This window comes from Sebastes umbrosus, chromosome 18, assembly GCF_015220745.1.
Source record: "Sebastes umbrosus isolate fSebUmb1 chromosome 18, fSebUmb1.pri, whole genome shotgun sequence".
Classification (NCBI taxonomy): domain Eukaryota; kingdom Metazoa; phylum Chordata; class Actinopteri; order Perciformes; family Sebastidae; genus Sebastes; species Sebastes umbrosus.
Window position 1 is genome coordinate 19,325,605 of NC_051286.1, and position 20,292 is coordinate 19,345,896.

At 39.7% G+C, this 20,292-nt stretch overlaps 1 protein-coding gene across 3 annotated transcripts in view; it reads right to left on the reverse strand.

Annotated features, from left to right (window-relative positions):
• The window catches only part of LOC119476827 (1-phosphatidylinositol 4,5-bisphosphate phosphodiesterase beta-4-like), an 81,918-nt gene extending 61,982 nt beyond the window's left edge, over nucleotides 1–19,936 (reverse strand). For 2 of the 3 annotated variants that reach the window (XM_037750383.1, XM_037750380.1), the window contains exons 1-2: nucleotides 19,265–19,936; nucleotides 14,222–14,267 (exon numbers count right to left, since the gene is read on the reverse strand). The gene's annotated coding sequence lies outside the window, so the exon portion shown is untranslated. Of the gene's footprint in view, nucleotides 1–14,221; nucleotides 14,268–18,924; nucleotides 19,178–19,264 lie in introns of those variants that run through there. The other variant, XM_037750382.1, reaches the window with a different exon arrangement.
• Between the last annotated feature and the right edge of the window lie 356 nt (nucleotides 19,937–20,292).

Consider the following 20,292-nt stretch of genomic DNA (forward strand, 5'->3'; position numbering starts at 1 on the left):
CTAATTTCTTTAACGCAACTTGCAATTCAGCCCCGCCACTATTCGATCTTTCGGAGGATGTAGAGGGCTCAATGATACAGGCATCATATGAAACTAGAAAACCGGAGGAATCCATTGGTATCAACCATGTCATACTAGCTTGTCGTGAAGGAAGCTAATTAACGCTCCCAACTTACGCTAAATTTTGGCGAGGATAAACTGGCGTGGCCAATTTCAAAGGAGTCCCTTAACTTCTGACATTATGATACAGTATGTGAATGAAAATGGGTTCTATGGGTACCCACGAGTCTCCCCTTTACAGACATGCCCACTTTATGATAATCACATACAGTTTTGGGGCAAGTCATAGTCAAGTCAGCACACTGACACACTGACAGCTGTTGTTGCCTGTTGGGCTGCCGTTTGCCATGTTATGATTTGAGCATATTTTTTATGCTAAATGCAGTACCTGTGAGGGTTTCTAGACAATATTTGTCATTGTTTTGTGTTGTTAATTGATTTTCCAATAATAAATACATACATTTGCATAAAGCAAGCATATTTGTCCACTCCCATGTTGATAAGAGTATTAAATACTTGACAAATCTCCCTTTAAAAAGGTGCATTTTGAACACATTTAGAAAAATGTGTGATTAATCGCAATTAACTATAGACAATCATGCGATTAAATGTTTTAATCGACTGAGCCATAATCTATATTGATAGCCAATCAAAATCCTCTCCATAGAAAACCAAAAAAATAATCATTAGCTCTAACACTGATTCTAGCTGGATCCCCTCAGGTAGGTACACAGCCACACCTAAGACAGCTAAGGTCTTAAACGTTATGTAAAAGTAATAAGAGTCCAGCCATAAAAAGTTATAAGTTAATAGTAAAAAATTTAAATAAATTCTTCAACCGACAGCAGCCGAAAATACGATTGATGTGCTACAATTTCCTTTTTAGTTTAAAGCCGAGTTTGATTTGATTTTGATTAAGACCAGTGAGCGCTAATAGCATAATTGAAAGTAACACTGTTTTGGTCACACAGAAGAACTAGACTAGCAAACTAGAGCGCCAAAGTGAAACCATGCACTCCCAGCAAACACCACTACCAGTATAGACCAGTGATGGATACACAATATCAAACAAAGACAGGATGAACTTTGCTACCTGATTGGCTCTCTCCCTCTTCCCTTTCTGTATGTGTGTGTGTGTATGTGTGTTTAGAGCATGTGTGTATTTTTAGAGGGTGCTATTCTGAGCACCATCCAGCAGTGCAGTAATAACTCCTTTGATTAGGGCAACAGGTGAGAGGCTGGTAATCTCACCCCCGCCTGCCAGATTTAAATGGTGTAAACAGTGGCAGTTCCACCATCATCACTCAACCAATGACGGCTCTACAGGGGAAACACACAGGGGTGCTGATTAAAAGGACAGCGCTGTTAACACAGCCAACCACGCACACACGCTCCCACAGGTATCACGAGATGGAATATGGCAGGGGAAGTGACATTAGCCATGTTACCTGGAATAGCCTAATCTAAAAATAACACGCATGCAAACTTTAACACACACACACACACATTCTGGGAAAATATGCTTATAAAATAAGGGTGACATCACTTGTAACGCCTGGAATAGTGGCATCTAAAAATAAATCTATTCATGTGATATATTAGAGTGAATAACCACAGTGACCGTAAGGGTGACAGCCACCAAAATGTTTCTTATAAACTAGCTTAGACGTGAAGAGAATGACTGGGTGGATCAAGAGCTAAGAGCATATGTCCTCGCCTCAGGAAATGGACGCAACCCGTGGTCTGACATGCAGCTCTCACTGTTGGCTGCTTTGCTGCTGCCATGAACGGCACCTGTCAGGGTATTGAGAGGATAACTCTCATGTCGTCCCCCTGATGTCAGCTATCTTCCTCTTCTATATTGCTCTATTGAAAGTCACAGTGAAGGGGACGTCAAACAACACCGAGCACTCTGAGAAAACCCGCCTCTTGTTTACGTGCAGCTGTTGTCCCACAGGGCGGCGGGGTTTCTGAGAGGGAAGAATTAGGGTCAAAGACCCTGGAAAGAGCTGATTCTGTGGCCAGAAAAATGAAGCAGTGAGACCTAAAAATAGGGAGGTTCATTCTAACACCATATTTTTGAGACCACTAGTTTCTGTACAGTATATACGAAGCAGCCGCCAGCAGCCAGATAGGATAGCAAAATCTGCCTACTAGCACCTTGAAAGCTCTACTAATTATTAACAGATTATTTGTCATTTCCAGTGGTGGGATGTAACTAAGGTACCCTGTTATGACATGAATGAGGAAGTTGGTTTTACACCCGTCCTCTGCGGTTCGACTGTCTGCTGCTGGGATTCCTTCTTCCTCTGCCAGCACTATGATGTATTATTGTAGATAGAGCATTATAGCAGTATATAAAGTAATTAAAATTAGTTCCACTTTTAAAAGCTGCAACATTAAAATGATGAACCCATTAATGCTTCAATAATTATAATGCAATAATATATGCTATTCTGAAATGGGCCATTCTGCATGAGTGCTTTTACTTTTGGTTCTCTAAGTATATTAATACTTTTGTACTTTTACTCGACTACAATTTTGAATTTAGGACTATTACTTGTCACTGAGTATTTTTACATTGTAGTATTGCTACTTTTACTGAAGCAAAAGATCTGAGTACTTCTTCGAACCACTACTCGTTTGTTTAATTCGCACACAAACCCAAGTGCAACACGTGTCATGTAGTGGTTTTACGATGGTTTATGTATCGTCTTGTCGTCCCTGTGAGGTTGTCAGGAAACCAGCCGAGACTCCAGGAAGTTACTGTCGCCCTGTTTTCAGTCTTTGTGCCTCTCGTGTACATTTTTGGCAAGAAAGTGAAAAAGGGGATTTCCCAAAATATCAAACTATTCTCTTTAAAATGTTTACTGCCTGTTTTACAGCTTTGTGAGATTCTGTCCTCTTTTCGTTCGGGTTATCAGCTTGGTTTCCATATCAATTTTGTTTAATTGGCATGGTATGAGTGAAATTAATAAACAAACTGCAGGCCACTACTTTTGTACAAATATTGCATAATCTGCAGCTGGTCCTATTATCTGCAGTGAACTGCTGACATTAATGAAGGCTCTTTCAAATTCAAAATTTTAATTTAAAATATTTAGTAAATAAATATTCTAAATCAAGGAACCATGAACTTATCCTAAACTAATCGTGTGGAGCCCCTCTGCATTTCAGTTTCTGCCAAAATTCACCAAAACACTATTCTGTTTTTTACCTATAATGATGATATTTGTATTTTCTGTATCTCTTTCACTATGTGAAATGTGCCCGGTTGGGAAAAAAATTGATTTTAAATACCTTTTTTACCATGTCTAATTATGATAAACAATAAAATATGTGATTTATATTTTAATAAAACCAACCAAAAGACCAGCACTGGCTTGAATGGATTGAATGACACTATTGAAACTATTTCTCACTCGTCTTCTCAGTAAAATGTGGGTGAAACTGAAATGGAAGGTAAAGATAAAAGGAGAGGCATCCTGATAGAAGCAGAGAACGATGGAAGAGGAGAGAAAAGCAGTCAGACACACGGAGAGAGAGAGAGAGAGAGAGAGAGAGAGAGAGATGCACACGCACAAAAACATTTCACATACACTTTGACTTTTCAATTTTTTTTCGTTTCTCTGTGATGCTGTCAGGAGCCAACTCCCTGAGGGGCAAAGAGAGAGGCAGCCAGAGAGAATAAAATCCAGGCAGAGAGAAAAAGGTGAGAGTTTTTCTACTTAGTGAGTCATAGAGCGACATTCACTCTTTTTGCCTTGGAGAATGATGATGGACGACTGTCTTAAAAGAAGGACAAAATAAGGCCTGCTGGGTCTCTCTGCACACACACACACCGGGACAGCACTTCTCCCACTCAAACAACGTGCTGGCTAATAATGGATTCAATTATTCAGCAGTGATGGAGTCACGACGGGACATGTTCTTTACTACCAATGATAGGAAACCATTCAACCTCAGCTAATACTGATAGCTATTACACAGCATCATCTGTGTTGGTATGACAACAACAAAACAATGTATAGATGAAGCCTTCAGTGTGACTTTAGCCCTTTTCAGACATGCAACATATAAAATCTATCTCTTTAAGTAATGCCATTTTGGCAGGGTCTGAAATTAGCACCCGCCACCCACCAAATGCGGGTACATTTTTGGCAGTGGCGGATAAAATCGTCAGGCCATCCGCTACTTTGGCAGGCAGGGAAAACGCTAGTGATGTGAATAGAGAAATCAGTTCCCGTTGAGAACCGGTTGCTAGTTGTCTGATTCCTTGGCATCTCATGCCTCCGTGACTATACATTCCTCTGTATCAATGCTTTCAAACAGTTACGTTTGCACAATGACGCATACGCATCTGCATCATGTTTCACGTAATGGCGCTACTACTACTAAACCTGAGAGAGGCACTCTATTCTTTCCTTGATAATGCTACACTGTGAACAACAAATCTGTGTTGAAATCAACAGGAGGAGAGTTAGTAACGTTACCCGTTAGAAGCCTGTGGGCAGCACAGTCATACTTGGTTAAATAACGGAGCTACTAACGTTTACGGAGGAACTTTATGGTTCAAGTTTTGTAAAAATGAGTATTGGGTGAAGGCAAATTCTAACGTTATGATGATGTGTTCAAATGTAATCTCGTAAAATTAGGTTTTTTGGTGAGAAACTTGAATTACAGTATAGTATTCTATATGGTAGAATACAGTTGTTTGAAGGAGATGTTTTCACAACAAAATAAATTAGATATTAGAGAGGAAATTATGACCTGTTAAACTTCATAACACTAACATTAGCTCCTAGCATCTTATAATACATAATTAAAACTACTAATGCCAAGATTTTTTTTAGTCAAAGCAAATATCTAAATAAAAATACAATAATTTATTTCCTCATCATTTGAATTGTGTTTTTATGCAAATAACCACTAAGTACAGTAAGTGTACAGTACCCTCACACCTCCGAAAAATAGGGCTCCCCCGAAGCTACAGAGTAATTCGAACACTGTAATTTACCATGCATATAATGTTTTTTGTAAAATATATCGAACATTGAATGACATCAGATCTAAAATATTATTCCTCCATTTAGCGCATAGATTTTAAAAGTGGCAGCTAAAATTCCCCGAGTAGCAGACAAAAAAAAAATACTTTCCTGCCAAAGTGGCAGGCAGTGAAAAACGTTAATTTCAGACCCTGCAATTTGGCTTTCAAACTTAAGTCTGAAGTTGTTACATCAATATTCCATTATGACTTTACTCAAACATGACATGATCATTACAGATGGAGCTGTAATTCCCACATGATATTTGGCATCTGGTTCATGAGCGGAGAGGAGCGGTGAGTTGGAAAATAACGTGTTCTCTGTTCCCTCACAGGCTGATGTTAATTTGTGATTCTCAATTCATATTTGCTCCAGTGCTAATTTGTAAGATTTTAATGAAATCAAACCCAGTTTTTGAAACTATTTATGGTTGGCATTATTTTTAAGGATAGCAATTCAAATGATTTACATTCTATAATTACCTCCCTATACAGTATATTAATTTCATCATTACACGGCTTTGTTGAATCCTTGATTCTAATGGTCGATTACGGCATTCTACGGTCTGTAATTTCTTTATAGCAGACCAAAGAGTGGAGAAGCAAAGAGACGAAACTGTTTTTTTTGGTTTTTATTACAATAGCCCTGCCGCCATTTTGGACAGAGAATGCCTATTATATATATATTTCTATTTTCCTTTTCGACACAGACCATTTCAGTAGAATATGAGGCGCAGACGCGTTGCTTTGCCTCTGGGCGCTGGTGTTGCAGTGGAAATGAACAATTGACTTTCATTTGCTGCTGCTATGTCTAACAGACCATTGCTATGGACGCAGTTCTGATGTCTCCCTGTGGGGTTTGGTTTTGCAACAAGGACAAGTTCGCTGTACATTATCCCTTACTTGTTAGTGGCAGAGTCTGACACTCCTGTGTTGGTTTCAAACTGCCTGCCTTCACACGAGGGATTCACAGGAAATGAGGCATGCATGTAAGCTGCTCTTCTGTTGGATTTCTGACACAAAGAGTGTTTGCTGCCTCCAGAACTGGGATCGGTGGTATTAAACCTGCTGGTACCACAGTAACCGCAGGCGTTGCAAAATCAACCACGACTTAAATTCTAAGGATTACAACTTTAAGTGTGTTGTTGAATATTCATACTCTGAGTTTAAAAAAAAAAAAGTAAATTAAACAAAACAAACAAAAAAAAAGCCTCATGAAACTTTACAGCCACAAACTAGAGACCTAGTGCATTCAGAGGATGGATGGCTTTCTGAGGGTTTCTGAGCAGTTTCCAGAACAGGTGTGCTCGCCGAAAAATCAAATTCTTGACAAAAGTTTTTCATACCAAATCACAGCATGGCTTTTTCTAAGGTGTACTTCAAGGTGTTGGTGTCTTAATGTGGTATTTTGTAGGGATTATTGATCATTTTTTATCGATTCTCGAGTGGTAACAAATGGTTAAATTTTGCACCAAATCGGTGTGACAAATGGTATCAACCCAAAAATTGCTGCAACAACTTATGAGACATAATAGAGCACTGGAATGGCCATTATATACTTCCATCATAATGTTCTAAGCCCTTATACACTTTCACAAGTTATTTTAATGAATTAATTAGTTACTTAATTCATTCATGTTTATTTCTGATTTACGCCTAGAACAACTTGCCACACAGTGCTGAGCAGTCATGACACCAGTCATACGATTCTACTTCTTATTGATGATTCCAACTCTGGCATCTTGTATAACCATCTCCATCAGCGGTGGTTGCACAAACCGAACGATTGAGTCAATTTCGGCTGAGCCAAGAATGATAAACTTGTTGTGAAATGATCAACCACTTCTTTATAAAACAACAACAGCTATTGTGTTTGGCGAATGGCCACTTTACACCTCTCATTCATATCTATTTCAGCCAATATTTCCTGTTGTTTAAGTCCTCTGCTTTCTACGAGACCTGACTCACTAATGGGCTATGGAGACGATGCATGTTGAAGCTGCTGGAAAGAGTTCTCACTGAGTAATTGCCTTCAGGATTAAGACAGTGCAGCTCGGAAAAACTGTATATATAATATGTGATGCTGTATATATCATTTCCTGTTATCCCTCATGTGGTATAATTGTCATTTTGTCATTTAGGGAAGAAAAAAAAAAGGTCTCCCAGCATTTGCCAATGTGAGATTTACAACACTCTTCTTATGATGTGCTTTGACTGTCACACTTTTCTAAACTTTACATTACTTCCACAGTTTGTTATGATAGCCGTCTAATGGATTAATGTGCTAAGTCCTGACGTTTGTTTAAATGACATGCGAGAAGTGTCTGAGGAAAAATGGCTGGTGGCCCTTTGACAAATATCTGGCACTGGTCGGAAATCCACTTGCATGAACTGTTTGTCTTTTATACCGTGTGTTTATACTCAGCCTAAAATTTGTTTGTTTCTCTCACTGCTAGAGTTCAGGGAGCGGTTTTTATTTTATGAGTTGCAAACTCATAACGCCTGAAGAAAAAAAAACGCCATTAAAATCCACTTTCAATACATGATAAGACACATAAATTAGGCCCATATTAGATACTTCATTGTGTTCCACTCAGGGATATCAGCATAAAACCAGGCATTCCCTCGCAGCCATTAGATTATGCAAGTCAATAACACAAAAATCTAGACAATTGTGCCATGCTCTGTATTCTGCATTTCAACTCATCTGAGCAGGATAAGTGATAAGCTCAGCAGCTAAATGTTACATAATTGCTTGGACTTGTTATCTGGTACAGTAGTGGGCTGATTAAAGATGCTCTTCTAGCACATACTGTACACACACACAACATCTATCTCTCTCTCCTTGCCCAGAGAGACAAGATCAGTGCTGTAAAAAATGAGGAAAAAGCAACATTCCTGCTGTTTATCTAGTCATCTGATCTGACCGGCGAGTCATGTGTTTGAGCCGTGTTACAGGCCTCGGCAGCATGCTTTAGGCTAACCCTAGCCTAATGTATTCTGCTATGTTTTCAGTTATTATTCTTTCACACTGCTCTCTATCTTAATGTGACTAAGCGGCATCCCCTCTGTGAAACACTAATGCTGCAGTTCTGCACACATTTGTAGACGGGGAAATGCTTATATATATATATATATGTGTGTGTCTCAAAACCGTTCTCGTTCCACAAACAGCATTGATTTTCTCTTTTTTCTCTGCTTTTTGAAAGCTTTGTTGTAGGAAAGGATGGCATCTGTGGTGATCAAAAGGACAGGTTGGATTTGGTTTGGTCTCTTTATGTCACACAAACAAATAAATCAATACATAAGTAGACACAAAAAAAAATCAATAGTTTAAATGTCTCTAAAAGGTGTCCCCCCTCTATATATTGACGGTGTGATGAATGCACTAATTATTTTGCTGACTTTGATGATCCTCACCAGTGTATTGTGAAGCCTTGTTCTCTCTATTATTGGACTGGCTGGGTAATAATAGCTATCCAAGAGAGGATGTTACAAAATCAAGTTTTGCATTCTGGAGCAGAGGTCGACAGTTTAATTGGAAGTGCAAATTGCGTTCACATGTATCCCCATAGTGGATTGAGCCATGGGTAAAGTGAACGTGCACACCGCGAGCGTGTGTGCATTTAAAAGGGAGGATGGAAAAATCAAAGAGCGTAGGGGTGGCTAATGGCTCTTCTTTTCAGTTGCAATGTATTTTTAGAGTCGCACGTGTAGCAGAGCTACAATTATTATCACTGAAGTGTTGTTTTTACTCTCCGAAGCCTCTTTCACACAAACCAGGACGCTCGCGCCGCCTGCTACTGAATCAGCTAAGCTAACGCTGCCAATTTTTTGTTAAGAAACAGTAAATATTGACTTGATGACGGCAGATCCCATCTGTTGGTGTCAGAGTAAACGGCTCTGTCTCTTTCTGTCTGCTTTTCCACCTCTCCCTCTCTCTCTCTCTCCTGCTGGCTGAGCGTCTGCAGAGAATACCCCTGTCATTATATTCACCCTCCAGCCACACTTACCCTTGCTGTGAAGACAAACTCTCTCATCATTGATCGCTCTCTTCTCTTTAAGCAGCAAATACTGCACTCACATATTAATCTACAACATCTGGACCAGTAAGGGTTGAGGTTGAGGTTTGATCAGTTGTGTTGAATTTGAAGCAGAGACTGATGGGAGTTTGAGTTTATCAGCACACAGAGAGCAGCAGGGCGATGCTGGGATTTACTGAGCCTTTCGGTCGTGTCACATGCCAGCAGAACTGAATATCCATAATGATAAAGTGTTTCATGTAGCATGTAGTAGGTTTTCTATGCAAGTGCTCACCCTAAGTGACCTTGTTAGTCTTTATAGGATAAGGATAGTTCGAAACCGTATACTATACTAGTATACGTACTAATTTGGCCAACATGTAGCATGTAGTATGCAAACAAAAGCAAAATCTACAGTCACGCTCACAGACCGCTATGAGCTGGCTGGAGCTCTCTCAAGAGACTGGTCTTGTAGACAAGAGGCTTTTATTTCCCTGTTGATGGATGGTTTGTTTAAATATCACAACATAAATGTCCATATTGAAATTAACGGGATCCTGTGGTTATCTGGCCTTTTGGAGTTGAAAAGCTCTACAATCGCCCATGGGCGTAGCTCGCTCGAGAGCCGGCCAGTCATGTTCACAGACCGGCGGCTACAGAGCAGCAGGCAGCGGCGAGGGAAAAGGCAGCCTCTGACGGGCCAAAGAGATACTTGCTGAGACAACAGGACCCTCCTTTTTAACATCTAATATTTGTGGGGATATCATTCCACTGTTTTGCTGCAGTAACTGAATATTGTTTATGTATTATATTTACGTTACAATCTCCCCTCGTTGATGATGCTGTCTGTCTTACTTACTTACTTCGCCATGAGCTGTTAGAATAAATTGTTTAAAGGGTGGTGGAGCTAAACATGCAGTATCTTATAAAGTAAAAAAACACTGATCATATACAAAAACAAAATCAAAGCTCAATAAGTTGTATTTTTTCGATAATATTGCAATAGTGGAATGAATTCAGTCTTTTAAGAGCTTGTTTAAAGGCTAAGGCCTGGCCCAGTATACTGCCAAATAAATCGATTTAACAGTTTCATACTACATACTACTGAGGAACGAAGTATGCAGTATGTAATGTATACTGTGGTTTCAAATATGTCCATTGACTACAAAACATTGAATTAAACCTTAATCGAGCAGTTACTGTGGCTTAAAGGTGCAGTGTGTAGGATCTGGCGGTATCTAGCAGTGATGTTGCAGATTGCAGCCAACAGAAGCCTCTCCCGTGTGCTAAGCGTGTAGGAGAACTACGGTGGTCATGCAAAAACGTGAATGGCCCTCTCTCGAGCCAGGTGTTGTAAGAGTAGCGTAGGTCATTTGGAGCAGAGGTGGGAAGTGAGTGGTAAAGCGAGAGAGAGAACGGCGGCGACGAGAGCAGGTAACGTTATCAACAACCAAGCAGGAAAAGTTCACAGAGTTTGGTTGGTTCGTTCTGGGCTACTGTGGAAACATTGCGGTGCAACATGCCGGACTCCGTGGAAGGGGATATATATATAGGTAGATATAAACAGCTCATTCTAAGGTAACGGAAACGCAACAACTTTTATTTTCAGGTGATTATACACTAAAGAAAACACACTTATTAATATCATATTCCATTTCTGCCAATAGATCCCCCTAATTGTTACACCTTTAAGTAGATGTAGACTTTCTTTTTACATTACAAAACTGTCTCAGCACATTTAGATTACCATGAAAGTGTTTTGGTTTTGCCATTTTCTCTCTACTTGTAGATTACATTTAAAGATGCAGTTCCTTTGAAAGTGACACCTCCTCTGCCTGGATTCAGCCTCGAGTGACTGTCACATCCATATTTTCAATGACTGTCAAGGTCTAAAAAAAGCCGCTGAGGGTAGGACAGCGTTTCAGGGTGCTGGATCCATGTAAACACTCGCAAAAGGAATTGATGTAGGTATGTTGACTCTGCTGCTGCCGCCGACACCGCTGCTAGTACAGGAACAGTTGATGCATGACTGCTGCTGCTGCTATACTAAACCATTTAAGTTTTCACCGTTTGGAGGGATCTGACGGAGGTGCTTCATAGGCGCCACTATTGAATCCAACTTTGGCTGAGCCTGATGTTCTTTATTATTACTTATGTTTTTTATATGAAAGAACACTGAGCCCAATGATTTTTTTGTCATAACACACAGAGCTCTCAATTTAGTACAGGAATGCTCTATTGAAGGTTCTCTATATGATAGTCAGAGTATTTATACAGCAGCAAACAACTTTTTGTAATATAAAACATATACAAATATAAAAATAGAGATAAAGTGGAGTAATGTCTACCTGAGCAGAGAATGAAGTCGCTCTCCCTCTGTGTGTGTTGTAATTCGAGCTTCTCTGTGCTTTGTTGAGGTCAGCCGAGGTCAGCTGATGACGCCATTCCGACCGACGGCGTCGTCGCGGAAGCGCCCACCCTCCGGTCACCCCCCATGGATATATAATAAGACCTGGATACAGTGCCGCTGCTCAGCCTTGTTTCCAATTTTGCACAGTGGCCACTGTATTGCAGTAAAAAATCCCCCAGTGGCCCAAAAAGCATTTACCCCATAGACAACTCAAACAGCAAACAATTTTGATTATGACTCTTTCTATTCTGAATTTTTTATCCATGGAGTTTTTATATTTATCAAACTTTCATTTAGCCGAGAAAAGCGATTTGAAATCTGTGACTTCATCACAATATAAAGTCTATGGGCCGAGTGGAAGCCCACAGGCAGGGCCATATTCAGTGGACCGCATACCCCGGAAGTAAATCCGGAAGCTAGAAAACACTTGATGTTCGCGCAAGGTGCCATCTTTGGGTTCGGTATCCAGTTCTAATAATATATCTATGTTCCCCTCAGGTAAACAGGTAAGGTTAGCTCTGTCAGCACTGTTGCCATTGTTCGCACTGTTAGCTGCGAGCTGCATAGAAATGCTCTGAATTTCAAATTTAGCACCTTTATATAAAACACTTTGACAAGTGAGTGCTCAAAGGATCTTTTATCAAATGTAATTAAACTGATATTGGTGACCTGAGCTTTGTCCCTTTATTGTATTTACAGATACACATACAGAAGAGGCAACCATAACAGGAGGAAATGCAGTTTCCCTGTTGTACCATGTACATGTTGAAATAAACGGAATCATGACCACAAAACTGAGAAACCTGAACCATGTCTGTTGTGAGTCATTTTATTCCTCATTGACCACAAAGAGGGGAACTCTGTTTCAGTCATATCTTTGCTAACATGCAGACACATTAGGACAAAATGGAAACACAGCAAGGGAGTGTTACGGTGACTGCCTCTTCATCTGAATTGGTAGGCCTTGAACCACTAGACAATTTTGGGCCAAGTTATATCATGTTTTATAAATAATCCCAACCAGTGGGGAGGCACTGATCAAAGGCTTGGTCAGGACCAATGACCTGGTAAAGTGGGAAGTCATATAAACATGATGTGTGCTATTAGAGTTCTGTGGTATCATAATCATAGATTACAGTGACGTCCAAAAATAGGGGAAAAAGTGAATAAGCTTACAGTGAGAAAGGCGTTGTACTGAAATATATTAAAAGTTGAATAACATATGTGTCCTACAACAAATTTAAGTTACAAGCATAACTTTCATTGGATTTTTCTAAAAGAGCCGTCTCTTCCCTGAGCACATATCACCGCTCAGTGCTGTGAATTTCAATATCAATACATATAAAATATGTTTAATATGTATAAAGCGTCAGATAGATCAAGGAAGTAGCCAGGAAATAACAGGGATCTGACATTTCAAAAGTCAGCGGGATAATCTCAGATATATAGCATATCTATTAGAGACAAAGCAATGTGTGAAATCTGTCTATACAGTATGAGATGAGATACTTTAGGATTTTAAAGTATCCAAATGTGCCTTATTTTTGTCGTTGCATTGATGCTTTGCTCATCATAGAAATAGCTGCAGGTTAGTGTTTTTGCAATTGTAAGACATGCAAGTTGATCTGTTGTAGGATTCAAGCTGTTAAACTAGACTTGTCTCACCCTCATCTTTTGTTTTTTAAAACAATAGCTCCACACCGAGAGTATTATAGTGGGATTTCCTATTCATCGTCGTATGTCATATGCTTAAATGCTTAAAGGGTACTTGCAATGAAGCAAATATAATTTGGGATAATGAAAATGTATGCCTCTCTCCTAAAATAAAGCTTTAAGCAAAATGAATCAGGCTCAGGCAACAGACAGCCCGCATGCTACACATTACATTATTAATACAGATTACATCATTAAAACAGAACATATTATAGAGAGAGCAATCACCTCTCAGCCCCATTACAGTTTTCTAGCTTGGCATGAAGGAGCATACAGCAGCAGCCACGCAGCCTGCTTATCAATGAGCGATGTCTGGCTGTGGATCGGCGAACGCTTGCACATCAGTCTTGCATGAAAGATACGGTGAAAAAACGGGCCCCTTGCTTTCATCATTCAGCACAAATCCAATAAAATGTCAGTCGTTTCCAGCTCGCGATGCAACTTGTTTGCAATGTTGAACACTTTGAAGAAAAAACGCCTCAACGCCTCTGATGAGACCCAGACGACAGAGTAGCAACAAGGCATAAAATAAGAGCCAGATGGATATGTGATGGCGGGAAAATCTTTATCATTCCTCACCTTCTTTATAGTTTTTTTTGCATCCAGAAACACATTAGATTATACACTGAGACATCCAGATTACATAACTTGCCAGGTGGACCTACAGGCAGGATGACGCCATATGTTTCATACACATTATGCATACACTTAAATCAATTGCTTTAATGCTTTAAGCTATTAATATGCAATCATGAACCGGATGCTCTGGAAAGAAGAAACTCATATTGAAGAGGTAGCCTGTATTATGCTAAATTTCTGGGAACAGATCCTTTTCATCAATTGCTACCAGATGGCAGCCAGCAGTGCTGTTAGACAGAACCTAACTGTCTGGGACTGAATAAAAATAACCCAAGAATAAGAAACGTGTATAGCTGCTGTGACCATTGGCAGTGAACAACCCCAGAAACTCACCAGTTCAGCATCAATAACTTTCAGCGGGAGAAGCTCATGTCTTGGCCTGCAGAGACAAAAAAGGACATACGGTAAGAAGGGGAGAGGATTTCATAAATCAGAGGCCTGAATCTGGACTTATTTGGCTGAGGTCTATAAACCCTGCTCTATAGTAGGAAGGGCAGGAGCGGAGACGAACCACACAGAGAGAGACGAGCACATCCCGCTACTTCCCTGCCAAGCAAAACATAAAGTAAATCACAATATCGACAAAACAGCTTCACAACAGCAGATTTTTTTGACATACTACCACAACACTAGGCCTGTCAGTTGGTGTGCCAGGCTGCTTGTCTGTTGGCCTATTAATCCATCTGTCTGTCTGTCTGCACTTCCACGTTCACAGATCTCTCCGTGAAGCCTTCAAACATCCACGAGGATGACTGACGGCTCTGTGAAGATCGCTGTGAGAAGAAACGGTGCTGTGATAAAAAATCTGATAACCCCATCAAAACAAAAGGGATCAAACGGAGGACAGCCAAGCTAATCAAGACCAGACCCTCCTCGCCAGCCATCAAAAAAGAAACAGGCAATCGAGATGTACATTAAACTGGCAGGCAAAAGGGACGGATTCCAACAAAGTCCCTCTGGAATAAAAACCTCTAACCTTCGAGCAATTCAATTTGATGCTGGCAAGTGCGCCACTGTGAAAACATAACAAACAGACAAAAAGAGATTTTCTCACTTCATTGCCGTTCGAACCAAACCCTGCAGCTACATTCAGGCTCACCATAGAAATACAAGCATCCCAAAAGATAACACTGGGCAATGTGTGCCTTAGACACAGATCATAGCCTAATAATACTGTATCTATGGCTGCAACACAGTCACATTTGTCAACCCTGAATCTGTAATAAACAGGCTTGGCATTATGTGCTAGGGTGTTGTTTTACTTCCCTCCTTCTCCATTACATGCTGTCATTTAATCCAAGAATCAAAATCTAGTTTTGTCGTTATAGCACCTCTGTGACTCAAAGCAAATTGTTATTCTGTCTGGCTAAATGCACAGAGATATCGGAAAAAATAACGCAATTTACCTTCAATCTATCCAATTCTGAACAGTAAATTAAATCGCCCCCCTCACTGCCTGTATTGAAAAGAGTACACGTACATGCTACACACTTCAAGCCCAACACATTACGGTGATTTCACTCAGGTTAGAGCAAAACAGCAACCATGCCATGTATGTGGTTACACAAAAAAACGGAATACGATATTTAATTTCTTAAAGCTATAATCAAAATTAGTGGCAAAGTTTCAAAGGTGTGCCAGTCATCACTCACAAAATCCTCTAATTCCTAAGAATATTATAGAATATCAGCGATATCAAAATGACATACAATTTTGAAATAATTTTGAATAATGGTTGTTTTTGCATTATAAGCTCCTCAAATCATTAAAACGTATAATAGCAGGTGATAAGCACGATCACAGTACAGTATTTGCAAAAAATAATAGGGATTATGATTAAAGCCCTAATCATGCAGCCATCCTATTACCAAATACAGCTGGATAGCACTGTACTGTGCAGCACCTCTTGAAAATAACAAAATAATTCCATCTGAGGCACTGAGTGCACCGAAGATATAGTACTTACAACGTCATCTGGCCCAAAAAAAGAAAATAATAAAAACACCTGCACACCCTCAGTTAGCCTTTAAGCTTCTTAGGCCGCCGCTATTCATCACAATGCCTCACAGTCCGGGTTTAAGCCACAGGTAAGGGATTGTTATTGTGTGAGGGAGGGTAATGTTTGCCTCTGTAATCACCAGCGAAACGTTTAAGCGGCAATGTCAATAAGCCAGAGCTGAATTTGTTTTTCTCTACATAATAGTTGTGATCTTTCATGGGCAGCAGAGGACACACTTTGGAAGGAGGGGTGGGGTGAGGAGACAACCTTCTGTAATTTTACAATAATAGACAATGACACACTCTGCTGCGGCCCCTGACCAAAAGCCTGTTGAGATTAGATTAGGTGGCCAAACAACGTTAAGATAAACTGTAATACACCTGTGCTACATTTTTACAAGAAGAAAATATGGCTCCTCTGCAAATATGGCTCATAATGTATAAGTGGAAGTCGGTGTGAACAGGTGGAATAGACGAACAAGCTTGTTCCGGCGCCATCTATACACACATTCATCAATTAATTTTTTGAAGGCTGCCAAGCCAAGCGAAACCTTGAACAAAATATTACATTATGAGCTATTTGCACGGCAAATAAGCCTACGGAGTTACCCGCAGGTTATTCCTGAACAAATAACACTCTCTGCCTCCTGATTGTGTGTGATAAAACAGGTTTTGAAAATAGAAACCTGTCTGACTCTATGTCAAACTAAGCAACGCTTTAGATACACATCAGAGAAAGCCACTTTATATTAGGGGATGCACCGATACTGATAGCGGATCAGATATCCGGCCGATACTGACTCAAATAGCTGGATCGGGTATCGGTGACTATGGGGACGATCTATTCAACTCAATTCTATGTTTATATACTATATACATTATATAATGGAATTTTAATTCCTGTTTAAGTTTTGACCAATATGTTGCTGCATTAAATAGGTTATTATTCCTGTTAATTTTTAATTATTATTTTTTTGCTGGTGTACAATTTACTATTTTAATGACAAATAACAATTCACTAAATATATTTATGTATTTCTTTGTTACATTTTGTTTTCCAAAGTTAGGAAAGCAATGTTTAAGTCAAGCCTGATGATGCCTTACACATAAAAGAATGATCTCAGTAACTTCCACACAGACAGGCATACATCCTATTAATTAAAGACTGGTACTCGATATCGGCTGATACCCAAAGCCCAGGTATCACTATCAGTATCTGGACTGAAAGGGTCGGATTGGTGTATCCCTACTTTATATATATATACAGTATATCTTCCCCTTAATAAAAATGGATGAGAAGTTCTAAATAATAAACTGACATTGATTTAACCTAGAATCAATGTCAAGGTATCAACACTGAAATCTAACATCTTTATCACTCATTCATTTGATGCAAATGGGCTGAATGCACTGAAAACTGACCAAACCAACATCATTTTGGTAGACATAACACCAAAATCTCATACTAATTTAACATCTTACTGCTCATTGGTTAATCACTGATATGACATTGAAGATAGACACTGTTTTGTGAGGAACTAGAGCTTTCTGGTTGCCCTGACAAGTGAATCAAAGACACCTTGCTGTCTGGGATGTATGCATGGCAGCTGCAGCTCCCAGATTCACTTAGCTACTACTTACACGACTATAGCTTTGGATGCACCAGTTTAACCAGATTTAATTAACATTATATTAAGATTCTTTGGCAGGTCAATATGGAGGGTGAATAATGCAGTGCAGCAAGCCACAATGTACACACATCTGTGTAAATATAAGACATAAAAAAAACATAATTTGTGGTAGACATAACACCAAAATCTCATACTAATTTAACATCTCACTGCTCATTGGTTAATCACTGATTTGACATTGAAGATAGACACTGTTTTGTGAGAAACTAGGACTAGGATCAAAGACACCTTGCTGTCTGGGATTTGTATGCATCTTAGCAGATTTAATTAACATTATATTAAGATTATTTTAGCAGGTGAATAGGAGACGAATAATGCAGTGCAGCAAGCCACAATGTACACACACATCTGTGTAAATATAAGACATAAAAAAACATCGATTTTGGTAGACATAACACCAAAATATCATACTAATTTAACATCTTAACTGCTCATTGGTTAATCACTCATATGACATTGAAGATAGACTTAAATAGACACTGTTTTGTGAGAAACTGGGACTTTCTGTGTATGTATGGCAGCTGCAACTCCCAGATTCACTTATAGCTATACCTACACGACTATAGCTTTGGATGCACCAGTTTAACAGATTTAATTAACATTATATTAAGATTCTTTTAGCAGGTGAATAGGAGGGTGAATAATGCAGTGCAGCAAGCCAGAATGTACACACATCTGTGTAAATATAAGACATAAAAAAACATCAATTTTGATAGACATAACACCACACTGAAATCTAACATCTTTTTCACTCATTCATTTGATGCAAATGGGCTGAATGCACTGAAAACTGAAACAATTTTGGTAGACCTATCACCAAAATCTCATACCAATTTAACATTTGAACTGCTCATTGGTTAATCACACATATGACATTGAAGATAGACTTAAATAGACACTGTTTTGTGAGAAACTAGGACTTTCTATGCATGCATGGCAGCTGCAGCTCCCAGATTCACTAAACTACTACCTACACGACTATAGCTTTGGATGCACCAGTTTAACAGATTGAATTAACATTATATTAAGATTATTTTAGCAGGTGTAATAATGCAGTGCAGCAAGCCACAATGCGCACACATCTGTGCAAATATAAGACATAAAAAACACCAGTCTGTGTCGGTTTGTCGGTTGACTTTTATAGCCAGTGTGTGCAGCAGCACTGTGCAGCAGTGTGTGCAGTGTGCCTGCTGCTGCCATCGGCCGGCTGGCTTCTTCTGATCTGTCCCGCTATACAGCAGCTAGCTCAACTGGGCTAGCCTCCACAGAAACATCAATAAATAACCCCTCTTGCATTTGCACAAAGTTACCAAGCCGTGGCGGCTCTCTGTTGTTTCTATATTTTACCTGGAAGAGAAGAAGCCACACCGCCGAGCAGCAGAAAGCGAGAGTAAATTCAAAATGCTAAAAGGTCCGTTTTAATGCGTCTGTCTGGCTGTAAGCTAGCTAGCAATTAAGCTACTGTCTCCAGCTGTGTGTGTGTGTGCAGAGAGAGGATGTCTGAATGATGAGAGAGAGGAGGAGGTGATGGAGTTTAAATGAAAGGTCCTGTCTCAACACTGCAGCTAAACATACACCAAGTCAACACCGCCTCTAGCTTACACTGTGAACATTCCATTCCAATATTCCAACGTGCAATATTCCATTCCATTCTAGCAGCTATGAAAGACAGTTGTTTGTTTCTTACGTGATGTCGGTGTTGGAGACAGGGACGGGTTTAATCCGATGGTTTGCAGAGTCCTGGTTGGGATTTTCCTCTCTCTGTCTGTCTGTGTCTCTTCTGTGTTGTCTTCCAGCTGCTGCTCCTTCTCTATCCCGTCTCTCTTCCTCCGTCTGTCTTGCTCTCCGTCTCCGTCTCCGTGTCCCCGCTGCTGCCGGAGTGTCCCGGTGCTTCTTGTACCACTCGCCCTCCAGTGGAGAATCAACTGAGTGAATGGAGGATGCCTTTGGGTTGGCAGAGAGAGTGAGTCATCCAGCAGAACCAGACCCTCAGCTCCTCCCTTTGCTTCTCTCTCTCTCTCTCTCTCTCTCTCTAACAGCTGACTACTGTAGCAGCCATGCGTTGATCTCTAGACAAACACTGCCTCACTCCTCCTCCCTTTGTAATCATGCTCCTCTGTTTTTAATATACAGCAGGCTACTGTGTGTGTGTGTGTGTGTGTGTGTGTGTGTGTGTGTGACTCACTCATTATAGTGACTTCATTGCACTTTATTTTCATTTATGGCATCACCTCGTATTGGATGGTTTTATTGTAGTGATGATGTAGTAGCTAGAAGTTTTTTTTTTTTTTTTTTATGAAATATAGATTACCAGTCTGTTTAGGCCAGGGGTCAGCAACCTTTACTATCAAAAGAGCCATTTTTAGGCAAATAAAAAAAAATCTGCCTGGAGCATTTGAGCATTGTGATGAAGGTAACACAGCTTATAGTGTGAGTATATAGTATTTAAGTTTAATGCAGTGAGGGCCAAAGTGCAAATGTAGTATTAGGGTCACATTAAGGGAAAAAACTTAATTTTGAGATTACGAGAATAAAGTCATAATATTACGAGAATAAAGTCATAACTTTACGTGAAAAAAAATCGGAATATTACGAGAATAAAGTCATAACTTTATGTGAAAAAAGTCGTAGTATTACGAGAATAAAGTCATAACTTTACGTGAAAAAAATTCGTAATATTACGAGTATAAAGTCATAACTTTACGAGAAAAGAAG